Source organism: Solea solea, chromosome 1 (assembly GCF_958295425.1).
Source record: "Solea solea chromosome 1, fSolSol10.1, whole genome shotgun sequence".
NCBI lineage: Eukaryota > Metazoa > Chordata > Actinopteri > Pleuronectiformes > Soleidae > Solea > Solea solea.
Genome location: NC_081134.1, coordinates 28,666,245 through 28,680,448, shown reverse-complemented (window position 1 = coordinate 28,680,448; position 14,204 = coordinate 28,666,245). Strand labels below are relative to the sequence as shown.

The 14,204-nt window shown below is 40.9% G+C and overlaps 1 protein-coding gene across 1 annotated transcript in view; it reads right to left on the bottom strand.

The window, feature by feature from the left end:
• Positions 1-13,879, bottom strand: part of rnf152 (ring finger protein 152) — a 44,363-nt gene extending 30,484 nt beyond the window's left edge. The window contains exon 1 of the mRNA XM_058641633.1: positions 13,622-13,879. The gene's annotated coding sequence lies outside the window, so the exon portion shown is untranslated. The remainder of the gene's footprint in view (positions 1-13,621) is intronic.
• Between the last annotated feature and the right edge of the window lie 325 nt (positions 13,880-14,204).

The window sequence follows — 14,204 nt, the reverse complement described above, 5'->3', positions numbered from 1 at the left end:
CATTTGAACTTAGTGATGGAGGCAGCAGTGGATCAACAACTCCTGTGTACTGTGATGTTAAAATCATTGATTTTCTCTATGGGCTTTGGTGTGGGAGAGTGAGTGGTTTACAAACCTCAAATTCCAGTCAGAAAAGGCTGTTTAATTGCCAGAAAGCCTTTTTTTTTAATTACATAAATATCTGCTAATGTTTCTTCAAGCTCGATTGTCAGCTTTAGCTTAGCAGCCTGAGCTAACTTAGCTTGCAGAACACTAATATCTACACCTCCCTGGCAAGATAGAGTAAATGAAAGGATTGCAAATAAACTGAGTAAATAATATAATGGCATGAATTTATTATCAATCACTTTATTGGTGTGAGTTAAAATACTTGAACTGAAGTTTGTAAACCACTCACTCTCCCACACCAAAGTCTATAGAGAAAATCAGTGATTTTAGCTCGCAGGGACACAGGAGTTGCTGGTCTACTGCTGCCTCGTGTGGTCATTTTGTGTCACTGTGGAATGTCTAAACAAAATATTTTAAATGCCGAAATTACAAATATAATAATTTGAACCTAGTGATGGAGGCAGCAGTGGATCAACAACTCCTGTGTGCTGTGACGTTAAAATCGCTTATTTTCTCTATGGGGTTTGGTGTGGGAGAGTGAGTGGTTTACAAACTTTAGTTACCTGTTGGAAAAGTCTGAGATAAAGACGTGAACGTGTTCTTGGAGTAGATTTTATGAGGTGAGTGTTTTGTTAAGTGGCTAAAATCAGGTTTTTTTGTGTCCACGCCTTAAAAAACATTGAACTATGACTGGAAAAGGTCAGGATGTCAGGTGCAGGGGTGTGTCGTCCGTCATAAACGACTCTGTCAACACATCACGCACTCTGCTGGTGTGTGGTTGTACTGTAGACCTTCACAGCTCAGTGACGACACACAGACTCATCCATCATCCATTGCACCCACCCCGCTCCCCCCTTTAAATTGGCATGTGATCAAAAGCTCCCTCCATTCACACCGCCATGGTTTTTCCTTTTTTTTTACGACGCGCTTTCATCGTAAATCGTCCGCAAACAATTCTCAGCCAATCAATCACATGTGGATCATTTCACCACAACAGGCCACGCCCTGTCGTCACATGACAAATAAAAACACAGAGCGTGTGAGAGCGAGACGCTCCGTTTGGTCTTTGCTCGCTTGTAAAAAAAAAAAAAAAAAAAGGATCCAAATCACACGTGAGTTTTATGGCCGAGAGCACGTTTATCATCAGCTCCTCCACACAGAGCATGACATGTGTCGAGAGACACTTTTCTGACGGGTTTATGAACAAATTCATTCAGGATATTTACCTACATGACAGTCTGTAAACCACTAAAACCACTTTTTTAAGGTGTGAACCAGGTGTAAATGTGTATCTAGTTCATGTTATTTGTAAAATATTGAAATTATACATAAAATCAGTATCTACTGCACTCAGGGATCTAATTTGAAGCTGTGATACCAAAACTTTGGGGATTAAATTAAAGAAAATGACAAATGACGACATACATTTTCAAATATTCTTATTTTCCTGATGATTTAATGTGAAAACGTTCTGCTTTTATGACTTTAAATGAAATATCTTTAGGTGCTGTGAGTATTGCGGTCAAAAAGGTCACCAATGAGAAAAAAAGTATGGAATACATTCGTCAATAATGATAATTATCATGATAAATATCAGGATTAAAGATTCCCTTTTTGCTCCCCAGTCATTTATCAAAGTGCACGAATATTATTTAGATGTTTACGTTGACCTTTTGCACTCGGAGAAAATCATATTGCGATAATTTTCTGCCGTTGATTTATTCCGCGGCTGTCGCAATTGTCCGCGCCTCGTCGAGTGAGACCAAACTTTTTCCTCCTCTCACAGGAACCTAACGGATGGTGAAACCAAGGTAAATGATTTCCCTCTGACAGTGGAGGATGCATTAGCCTTCACCATTCGTCACAGTTCACAATCCATCCTGCGGAGGAAACATCGGCATCTATCATCGCGGGAGACGCCCACCAAACAACGGGGGGCGCCGCCGAGACCGTGATGGATTCGACCCGGATCATTTTTCAGGAGTCCTGCGGGATCACAGTCCACAAACAAACAGGAATATTAAAAACTGTCCGTTGCGAGTGTACGGCAGGTATTTCAGACAGAGAGGTGAGAGTGAGGCGGAATCAGCCCCGCAGACAATCCTCCATATCCGGGAACAAAGAAACAGAGATAAGTGCATTCAATTCGGCGTTTACTGATGTGTGCAATTCTGTGAAAGCGCCTGAATTCGTGGAATAACCTTGGCGGTCCGACTCTCTGAGTTACCTCTATCATATTCACTCGATTGCCACTTTAAACCTAATCGCTTCCTCTTTCTCCTTTTTACGGCAAATTAAATTTAGCTCGGCACAGCGGCACCCGCTGTAGTTTTTTTTCCCCTCGTCCTCTTCTCTTCATTCTCTTACCTCCCGCCCCCACCGGCAGATACGGAGGAGACCTTACCTCATTACAGAAGGTCAACGCTGGCACCCTATCAATTGTCAGGAAGCTCTCAAAAAAAAGAGCTTGAAATTGATTCATCGCCGGCGGCACCGCTCTTGACGGGGGGGGGGGGGCGGGTGGTCATGTGACATGTGACAAACATTATGAATTGGGAAAACACACAAAATGCGCCGTGGTGGAGACATGGAGGCCGCGCTGAAGCAGCGCTGAAACAGTCAGAGCGTCGTCACTGGAAGAGTCGTGATCGCGGCGTCCGACACTAGAATCAAAACTGAACAACAGCGAACTGTAGATCAGTTAAAACGTCTTAAAAATCCCTGAAAACTTGCGTTAATCTCCAACATTTAGCAAAGGAAAACTCGAAAATGTCAATATTTATCTGGTGTATTTAGCGACAGCAGTGACTGTGTCAGAGTACTGAACGATTCTATAAACAAATCTTTTTAATGAACTGATTCATATGATTCAGTTACACCGAAAACAACTGCTTTACAAAGTCATGCAGCCGTGCTACGACGACCTCGAAATGGTCATGGAAAACAACGTGACTGATATCAAACGGAGTAGAAATCACTACTGCTATTGATATTTATGTTGGATTTATTCAAATTTGGCTTAATAACAGTTGGTAATGCTAGCAGAAGATGCTAGTGAAGTTCAAAGGGTGACATTAGAAAAGCTGGGAATCAAAACAGCGAGCAAAACAAATGCAAGCCAATTTTCAAACATACACTTTAGAAGGTCCAGGGATCAGAAAATGTTCATGGTTGGGAATTAGAAAAAAAGTTAATTTTCTTTAAACGATCGCTTCAGAAGAGTTGAGACTCGCAAAGTACTGGAGAAGTCAAAAGGATCAGAATCAGACCTTCGAGCAGAAAATGCTAGCAATGTGGGAGGGTCAATTTAGAAATGTTAAAAAATTGGAAAATATAAGCTAACGATGCTAGCAGAAAATGCTATCAATAGCCAAAGGATCGCTTCAGAACAGTTGGGAAAACTAGTGAAGCTGAAAGGACACAAAATGATGTGAAAAATGCTAGCAGTCTTCAAATCATTGTTTTGGAAAGGATGGGAATTGAAAATGCTAGCATAAAATGCTGGCAAAGTTAAAGTAGTAAAAAAGTAGTAAAAAATAGTTATGCTGACTTCAGAGAATCACTGTAGAGGGATTGGTAACTGGAAAAAGCGATGTTCAAAGGACTGCTCAAGAATGGTTGGGAATTGGAAATGCTACCGGAAAATGCTAGCAAATGTAATGGGTCACTTATGAAAGGTTGGAAAATAGAAAATGCTAGTAGGAGAAACTAGCAAAGTTGAAATGATTGCTTTAGAACAGTCGGGAACCAGAAAATGAGATTGTGAAAATGTTACCAAGGTTTGAAATGATCAATTCAGAATTTTTGAGAGTTGGAAAATTTGTACGCGTGAAATGCTAGCAAAGATCAAGTCAAGTCAAGTCAAGTCAAATTTTATTTATATAGCACATATACAAACGACTGAGCCGCAATCAAAGTGCTTCACAGAAAGTGCTTAAGTGCTAAAATACAAAAAGAAAAAGAAAAGAAAAGAGAGAAAAGAAAAGGGTTAAAAGACGAAGAGCGAGTTAAACAATTTAAAAAGACACTAGTCAAAGGCAAGGGAAAAAAGGTGGACCAGTCTTTAACTGGGATTTAAAAATATTTAAAGACTGGGCTGCCCGGATGTGTCGGGGGAGGGAGTTCCAGATCAGAGGATTGCTGAAGAATAGTTTCAATTCAGAAGATGCTAACAAACTATAAAGGATAATGCTTTTATCTTGGATTTTACTGGATTTTTTGCTTTCTGCAATCCACATGTACTTCAGCAATTCCTCTCATTCCTAAGACATTACACATTTGTAGTACAGTGATGAAACGGAGGGTTGTTATGTTTTTAATGTTTACATAAAACATAAACCTACACAGTCTAAAACACAAGTTAAATGTGGTTTCTCCTCAGTCTAGACTCTGGTTTCCCCGATGGCAGCTAATGTCAGCTCAGGTAGCAACAAAGTTCTTCTCACGTCTGTTTTTAACAAGCACTTTAGTGTTTCCTGTCACTTCCTGTTTTGAGCTGGCAGACCTGACCCACTTCCTCCTGTGAACCTTATCTGTGTGTGTGTGTGTGTGTGTGTGTGTGTGTGTACAGCGCTGAAGGCAGACGTGACCGCGACATTAAAAACACAGATCAGAACTGTGATAACACCGTGATGAAACAGAACAGGAAATGTCAATTGTAGATCAGTTAAAACTACTTAACAAACCTAAAAACGTGGGTTAATCTCCAACAACTACAGAAGTCTGGTGTAAAGTCACTAGTCACTCGTGTGTGTGTGTGTGTGTGTGTGTGTGTTAGGCATGGACCGGTTACCGGTTTCAAGGTATACCACAGTATGAAAAAGTGAAAAAGGCAGATATGGTAACTAGCATATACATATACATATTTTAAAAAAAAATGTTCAATAGAAAAGTTTTTTCCTTTTTTTGTTTTTAAATACAGACATTCCAAATACACATTTTAGAGCTGTAATCATAATACCGTGATATTTTTGCGTAAGGTTATCATACCGTCTGAATCTCAAACAAAGTCACCGCAGTTTCACTCAGCCGCGCAGTGATGACTCCGCCCACGTTAAGTAGGTACTTTTTTGTAGTGGAGATCCAACCTAATCGTGCCGTGTTGTGCCGTGCCGAGGCGAGGCGAGTAGAGCCGGTGGAAATGCGCCATAAGTCTCACTTACAGCGAGAAAATGTAGCAATAATAATAAAATAAAATAAATTAACACTCACAATAGCTGTTTTTCCATTCTAATGATAATCAGAAACGTGTGAAATTTCATTAATAACTAATGCAAATGTAGTGAAAATGCTATTTCACCAACATACAGTCCTAATGATATATCTTATGTCGCCATTTTAGAGCCATTTTAAAGTGAAATCATAAACAATTTTGTTTTATTCAAAAATATACTATTTGAATGTGTGCCATACGTGCATGCTCGACATCTACAGCGCCACATACAGGCCTGGCATATGTACTGCAGCGTTTTTTTTACACTCCGATCCATTTCCGTGTGGATACGACCTTAATCTCACACTGCAACCAGATTATCAACTCACTTATTAACCTCGTTATATCTTAAACTCTGTGATTAAATAGCTCAAAGGGATGAAGCTTTGAACTCTACAAAAAAACGACATCAATAACGTCAAACTCCCGCCACTGACGGCTGCTTTCTCCCAACAGATGGGAACCAATTAGCCACCTGACTCCTGGAAAACAGGTGGGCAGCCGCGCGGAGCCGAGATGCAAATGAAGCGGAGGGAAAGGTGGAAGTGGACCTGCCGACGTCTGGGGACGAGGAGGAGGAGGAGGAATTAATGGAGGAGACAGCCGAGGTGCAGTGCTCAGAAAAATGGAAAAGAGGACAAAGTGGGAAATTATATATGGAGGGCATGCGGCGGAGGAGCGGACAGGGTCTCGGTCGGCAGAGGTTACAGAAACAACGGGTTTGATGGAGGACGTGGTGTTAATCCTGCCAGCAGCTGTGATAGTGGATCCTCCGTCAGCGCGACACATTCAATCTGAGCCTCATGTGAAATCATTGATCTTGTTAATGAACAGCTTGTCAAATCTATTTAAGCGCCGCAAACAACCTCGCGACGTTCAATCACCATCACTCTGTACGGAGACCAATCAGGGCTCCACTCGTGGATTTATTTTAGGCTGTGTCGCGGAACGAGAACCTTTCTGTTGGGATGTTTGCGAGAGTGACAACACGGTGTAAATACACTCCAAAATAAAGTGTAATCGACTGTTTATAATCTGGATTACATGATTATTTCTTTGTTTTTATAATGTTAAATTAAGGATTTACACATTTATTTTGTGTGATAGAAACAATGGAATTGGACTATAAATGTGGTCAAATTCTGCTATAACAAAAATGACTATACGCATAAGAATAAAGACTGACTTTTCTAATCTAGATAATATTTAGTAGGGGTGGGTCAAAATATTGATTTGGGGATATATTGTTGCTTTGGGCGACGACTCCATGACTCTGTTGTTTTTGTCTCTGTCCATGTTTTACGGCGGGATAACAGCGGAGAAAGCTAAGTCAATAGATTCTCCATCCACGTTCAATACATAGAGTTTATGACCTTTGACCTTTGTTCTCTATGTTCTGAATAAACAGAGAAAATCCTGAACTTTGAACTTTTCACATTAAACGTTTTTTGTTCTTTCTGATTTGCTACGTCTCGCAATATTTTGATTATCGCAGAATCGCTGTATTGTCATATTATTGGTATCGTGGATCGTGTACCGCATATCGTATCGTACCGTGATTCCCACTAGAGCTGCAGCTAACGATTTTATTCATAATCGATTAATCTGTCGATTATTTTCTCGATTAATCAAGTCATCGTTTGGTCCATAAAACGTCAGAAAATGTAGAAAAACGTTGATCAGTGTTCCAAACTCTGGAAATGATGAGGTTCTCAAATCAAAATGATTGAGTTTTAATGATTTCTTTGTTTATATGGCGCAAAGAAACCAGAAGATATTCACATTTAAGAAGCTGTTAAGACATTAAAAACCGATTTACCATTTATCAAAATAATACATTTTTCGAGTCATTGTTTCAGCCCTAATTTCCACCCCTAATATTTAGTCTAATTCACACATTGAATCAATATAATAAACATGAAAATGATCAATGTAACAGCGTTTAAAACCAGGACAAATCATCACAGACACTTTGACGATATCCAAAATCTAAGACCATGTGTTTTTTCTCGGCGGCTGTTTATATTTAAAAATGACTCTCGTACAATTACGCCTCGTTAGCTTGACATTGTGTTTCCGACACTTATCTACAGGATTTAAGGGGAGCTAATTAGGAGTCGGGGAACAGGCTCCTAATTAGGAGCCTGTTCCTATCATCTGCTCTGTTTACCTTCGTTCCTTCTATTTGCTTACACAAGGCGTCAGGCAGCCGTTGTATTAAAAAAACAAAGGAGAAAAAAGGTAAATATTTGAAGGTGCAGGTGATACGAGACGACGTGTTCTCCCCTCGAGACGCTCAGTCTCACTCACTGCCGCCGCCGCAGCAGAAATCCTGGAGGTCGACATAATCCGACGTTCCTCCAAGGACACGGCTGTGACGCTGTGACTCGGAATTCATTTAAAATCTCATTGATTCTAAAAACTTCAAGGTTTGTCTGTGGAACTTCGCCTGCAGATCATCACAGTGGGGATTTAAAGGGTTGTTTGAGGTTTGGTTGAACTGGAAAAAAAACCATGTCTGCCAGCTTTGACACAAGGAGAAACAGATTTTTAGCGACTTAGTGAATTAACCCAATATGGAAGGCTTAAGTCTGTGATTTCTTTAGAGAACGTTTGCTGATACACAGACTTTTCCAAGAGGAAACTCAACTTTGTAAGCCTTTTTTTTCATCCTGCACCAAATTCCCTAAGAAAAAACATGAATTTAAGCTCTCAAGGACGCAGCAGCTGCTGGTCTACTGCTGCCTCGTGTGGTCACTTTGTGCCTCTGAAATAAATTGGAACAAAGGAAACCGAAGTCACAACATAAGACATTTGGAATTACGGATGGAGGCAGCAGTGGATCAAAAACTCCTGTGTTCCTGTGATGTAAAATCGGGGTTTGGTGAGGGAGAGTGAGCGGTTTACAAACTCAGGTGGGCACTCACTCATGTGTTGTAAAAGCACGGTGACTGCAAAGACTCCACATCAAAAGAAAAACATGGCTTTTGAGGCAATATAAGATTTTGAAGAGATTTTCCCTTCACGCAGCCCAAGAAACAAGAATCACACCCTGTCCAACACTTCTGCCGATGTAATGCATCTTACCTCACTATCTGAGACATTTGGGGGTACAGGTTGTGTTTGCTTCAGGGCTGCGACACAATTTAAAGTCCAGTTTCTTGTCTTATTCCAACAACGCGAGCCAATAAAAACCCACAAATCCTGTTTGGACTCAAAGGTCTGAAAAACCTAGACGTCCTCCAGGAATTAGGAGCGACAAGATGTTAAAGGCGACATAGAATGCTTGTATCACACATATATGTTAGTTATGGAGGTCTACTTACATATATTAACTTGTTTTCATGATTAAAAACCTTCTAATCGCTGCAAACGAGCCGATCAAAATATCTCCTCACTGACGCTCTCGTCAGCCGCGCTGTTTCAGACCAAAACCACACCCCCAGAACGTGGACTGTGTTGTGATTGGCCAGCCAACGAGAGCTTTCCCACTGTCCTGTGATTGGCCAGGTACCTGGAAGTGACGTAATAGATAGGCCAGCTCTCAGATACACAGCTCCCCCTCTGGCACGGTGGATGCTCTGCATCTCAGCAGCTACAACGAGAGTAGTTCTTCTTCTTCTGCGGTTGAATGTACGCAACCGGATGTGCCCGGACTAGTGCCCGCACCGGGAGGCGCTACGGTGGTGAGAGGAGTGGTGAGGATTTCTGATGACGACATCAAACTACGGAAGTGCCGATCTGCTTCGCAGAGCCTAGGAAAACAATACAACACTATTTTCTCAGCAGTGGCTGAACTGTTTGTTCTGAAGCTTTAGGGTTTCATAAACGAGGTAATGATGCAGATACACACACACACAAATGCAGCGTTAATTGGAGCTTCCGGTCTATGTGGCCTTTAAACACCTTTTTGTTTTGCCTGTCGATTCCTCAAAAAAACAAAGCAGAAACCAAACAAAGCAGCAGTTCTGTTTTCATGTGAAGAAGAAGAAGAATGTGAACTGCTGTTTCACTTATCTCTCAGTAATGGAAGCAACAACAACACACTTTGTTGCGCTCGCTCCGACATCCTGCCGCGTCCCTAACAAGCTGTTTGTACTTGTTACTACATCGTCTCGTGACTCACGCTGGATTAGAGATTCAAGGCTGGGAAACAAAGCCTCCAAAACACCGCGGCTGACAAAGGTTGTTGTGGAATTAGTGATTATTGGTGGAAAATGTGTCAAAGCATGAACTCAGTATTTAAAGTGATCAGTTGTGGCTTTTAAGCGTCAATGCATCGTGAAGAAACACACAATAACAACTGTGTTTTGATTTCATAACTGTACTTTTGCAACATGTGTGGTGTTAGTATTTTGCACCACAGGACACATGGTGTTTGTCTGAGTTATTTTTGTGTGAAATTGTTGTTTTTTAAAAAAAAATTGGATTTAAGAATAAATATCTAACTTTGCAGGTTTCTTTTAGCTTTAATCGCTGGTGGTTTTTGTGTGTTCACTACTGTGTGTATCAAGAATACAGAAGTCAAATTCCCTGTCACAGTGGTGTGTATTGGTATTGATACAACTTCCTCAAATGTTGCCCAGTTTTGTCTCGTTTCTCCCTCTTGTTCCTCATTTTAAGGCAAATTACAGTCTGAAAGTGGTTAAATTTACAACTTAATTTTAATCATTCTGGCCAAGCAACAGATTCCTTTTCTTATAAATAAAGAACATTTGAATTCATTTAAGAATATTTAACTCATTTCTCGTAAATATCTGTTTTTGAAGACCAAGCTCATCATGTGTGACATGTTTCAGTGTTTAAAGTTTAGAACAGTGATGCTAATATTTGAGGACTAACGATGTTATTTAATGATATACAGGAAGAAAGGAAATAGGAAGACTACACAGCTAATGCGACCATCACAGTTAAAATACTAAATTAGCCCCAGAGGCTAGTGGCAGTTAGCCTCAAATGTGAGCTTCAGTTAGCTCCGGAAGCTAGTGACAGTTAGCCTCAAAGGTTAGCTTCAGTTAGCTCTGGAAGCTAGTGGCAGTTAGCCTCAAAGGTTAGCTACAGTTAGCTCTGGAAGCTAGTGACAGTTAGCCTCAAATGTTAGCTTCAGTTAGCTCCGGAAGTGAGTGGCAGTTAGCCTCAAAGGTTAGCTTCAGTTAACTCTGGAAGCTAGTGGCAGTTAGCCTCATTAGTTTCTTACTATTAAGAGAAACAGAGACAGAATGAAGAAAGTCAGGACAACGAAGAAGACAATAAAAAAAACGATAGCGACAGCGACATTCCAAAGCAAGAAAGAGGTGATTTTATGACATCATCGTTTTCCCAACGTAGCATTTAGGTTGATAACACAAAAACGCAAAAGTGGGGTTAGGAAATGTTCCCTTTCTGGGGCCGGTTTTAAAAAAATTTGAGTTTGCTGGAAAACATCACTTCCTACATTTCCCATAATGCCTCAGCGGTTATTTTAGATCCCGATGAACTGCTTATTCTACAAAATTCAAATGTAAATTGTAAGAAAAACCTATAAATAAACTTATTATAGAGTCTGGAATAAGAGAACATTTGTGCAAATATGTTTGAAAATGATTTTCATCGAGCTCATCAAATCTGACTGGACAGACTTGTTTGTAAAAACCCTGTGTGAATCTGGTAAATGTTCATTTTCCTCTATTTCTGCACCAAAACAACATTTCTATAAAAAGATCCCCCATGAGACACAGGGGACGTTATTCAACTGGTTTCACATGACTCATATTTCATAACCTCGTCTTTAAACGTCCATAATTTACGCTTTGAAGTGTCGAGATCAGCTTTTTAAAGCCTTTTAATTGTCGTGTTTGCAATCTTCACTTCATGAACGTGTGTGTGGAGTCAGATCTGAGGTCAGGGAGTGGAGACTCTGAGGAATGAGACTCTCGCCCCCACCACCACACCCTGAGGCCTTGACACTGGTTAATCAGGCTACAGTCACAAGTTTTCCAAAGACCAGTTAGACAACTTGAAATTGCGTGTTGTGTCCAAACAGCACAACAAAGCCCCGAAGGAGTTCAGTTAACAACGGGAACTGGACAAACTGTCCTGCTGAGAAGCTGAAAACACAAAATCTGCACGGACGTCATCGTCGACTAACAATAAACAAACATCTGTAATAAATGATGGTTGGTTTTTTTTATGTTTTAATGTAGAACAAACTACATATTAGAGCTCAAACCCACATCTTTCATCTTTAAAGCAGTAATGGTGCGTTCCATTTGTGGTTGGAACTCGGAAACACATGAAGTAAGGGTTCCTGCGTTAGTTGTGTTCGCAAAATACGGTCAAGCGTTGTTATCAACTGGCTCGCCCGAGAGCATGTTTGAGTCCATGTTTTTTTTATTTCCTATTTCTCTACAGTAAAGTCACTCCCAGTTCCGATTTCCAAGTTCCCAAAGTCTAAAAACATACCAGGGTAATTCCCACCCACTGTCCTTTCTGGCATATCGTCAGGTTAATTCTGCTGATTCCCTGTGTCAATTCAAATGTTGGCAGCAAATGCTGTGATGATAGTCTTGAAGCACAAGCATTAGCAAAGGTGCTACTACTAAATAAAGCCAGTGGGTGGCAGTAGAGGTCAAATGACGTGATGTAGATATCTCAAACACATCATGTGATGTTATTGTATTTATTCCAAATAGCTGCGTATCGTATCGTGATACGTAACGAACCATGAGGTTCTACAAAATTTCTCTCCCTACACAAAATTAGGGATAGCACAGGTTACAGGTTACAGTTAAATTGGTACCAGTTCCTCTTGTTATGTTCCCATATGTTATTTTTGCTGAATATCGTGAGATAGGGGGCGCCAGATAGCTGTTAGTTTGGTTGGTTAGATTACCACAATCACTTTCCCTCCTTTTCTTACAAACTTTCATCGCGAAATATCTTTGAAAATAATATTGTGAGGTAAACTTTGCCGAAGAATCGGAGAATCAACGTAGGCGACATTAGCTAAGGTGCAGTACAAAATAAAGCCAGTGGGTGGCAGCAGAGGTCAAATGACGTAATGTAGCACAGTTCATGAAGGTTCATAAAGCAGTAGTAATTATTCCAAATAATTGCGTATCATGGACGAATAGTGATGTTGTACAAAACATAAAATGGACACAAAAATTTGCTAAATTGGTAGCAGTTCCTCTTCAAACCTCTTCAACATGATCAATATTTATGTTATAATTACTCACACTGGCGTTATTTCACATTTATTCTCTTTCCTACTCGCTTCTGAAATCCTCTCACAACCCCCACTAAACCTGCACCAAAGTCCATTAAGAAAATCGGCGTTTTTAGCTCACTGCGAAATAGGAGCCGCTGGTCCACCGCTGCGTCGTGTGGTCACTTTGTGTCACTGAAGTAAATCCGACTGAAGGACTGTGCACATTAATGTGACAAAATAAGAGGTTTGAACTCACTCGTGGAGGCAGCAGTGGGTCGACAACGTCTGTGTGCTGTGTTCTAAAATCGCTGATTTTCTCTATGAGGTTTGGTGCATGGAGAGTGAACGGTTGACAAACTTCAGAGAAAAGCTGACCTATGATGAAATGAAGCTGTGAACACATACTTAACATATCATAGAGTGAAAATGACGTGTGTTTTTATTAAATTAGTTTTGTTTTTTCTTGTGTCGCTGCTTGAAATATCTCTTTATAAAGAGCTGAGACACAACTGGAGCACTGATTAATGTCTAATCCTGCATCTGCACACACACACACACACACACACAAACGGAGGAAACGAGCCACTTTCATGTCATTATCACCTTCATTTACACTCCCACAAAAAGACAAAAGAAGGAAGATGCTTTAAATAAACAACAACAACAAAAAAGCACCAATTCATTCATGATCCTGAGAATAAAGCAGTGAGATGAAAGCGTGGACTTTACTTGGCGTTTCTTAATCTTAATCTTATCTTAATCCCTCAGTGCAACAATGACACAGATACAGTTTATCACTACAAACGACATATGACACACGCTGCTGACATCACACACACACACACACACACACACACCTGAGACACACATCTGTGCAGCTGCACGAGCTCCACTCATAATAATCATCATAACATTGGCTCGTGAATGTCATGCACGCTCCTGCACGTGCGTGAGGAGACAAAGCCCCAGCGATGATGATGATGCTCGAGCCTCTCTGTGCAAAGACAAAGAAATCCTCCGCAAAAAAAACAGCAACTTTGTTGCGTTTACGTCAAATTAATAAATAACAACAACAACAAGAACACGACTGAGAGGAAGGAGACAGCGCTCACCTTTGGTCCGAGTGTCTGTCACAGCAGCAGCAGTCAGTCCCGCCTCTGTGCGCGCGCGTGTGTCTGTGTGTGTATGTGTGTGTGTGTGTGTGTTTGTGTGGTTTCCCGTTCATTTAAAATGGGTCAGAATCAGAACCAGATTCAGCGAAATTGCGAAATCGCCTGCTTCCGTGAGCGACGCGAGGCTGCTCGATGTTTTTCCTGCTCTGCTCTGAAAGCGAGAGAAAACCAAAACACACTCACACCCTCTCTCTCTCCCTCCCTCCCTCTCTCTATCTCTCTCTCACGCACACACCCTCTCTCTCTCTCACACACAGCCTCTCTCTCTCCCCCTCCCTCTCTCTCTCTCCCTCCCTCTCCCTCTCTCTCGTGCACAGTAAGGGAGGAACAGAAGAAGAAAAAAACTCACATTAAAATGCAGATTTTTTTTTAGCCTCCAGGTTGTTATAATCTAAAAACTGCCTATTCAAACAGAGGCTCGCGGCCCACGTGTGGCCCACAGGCAGCCTCTGAGTGGCACAAGCAAACAAAAAAAAATGTCCTACATTAATTATGACATAAATGAATGAATGACAAAAAAAAT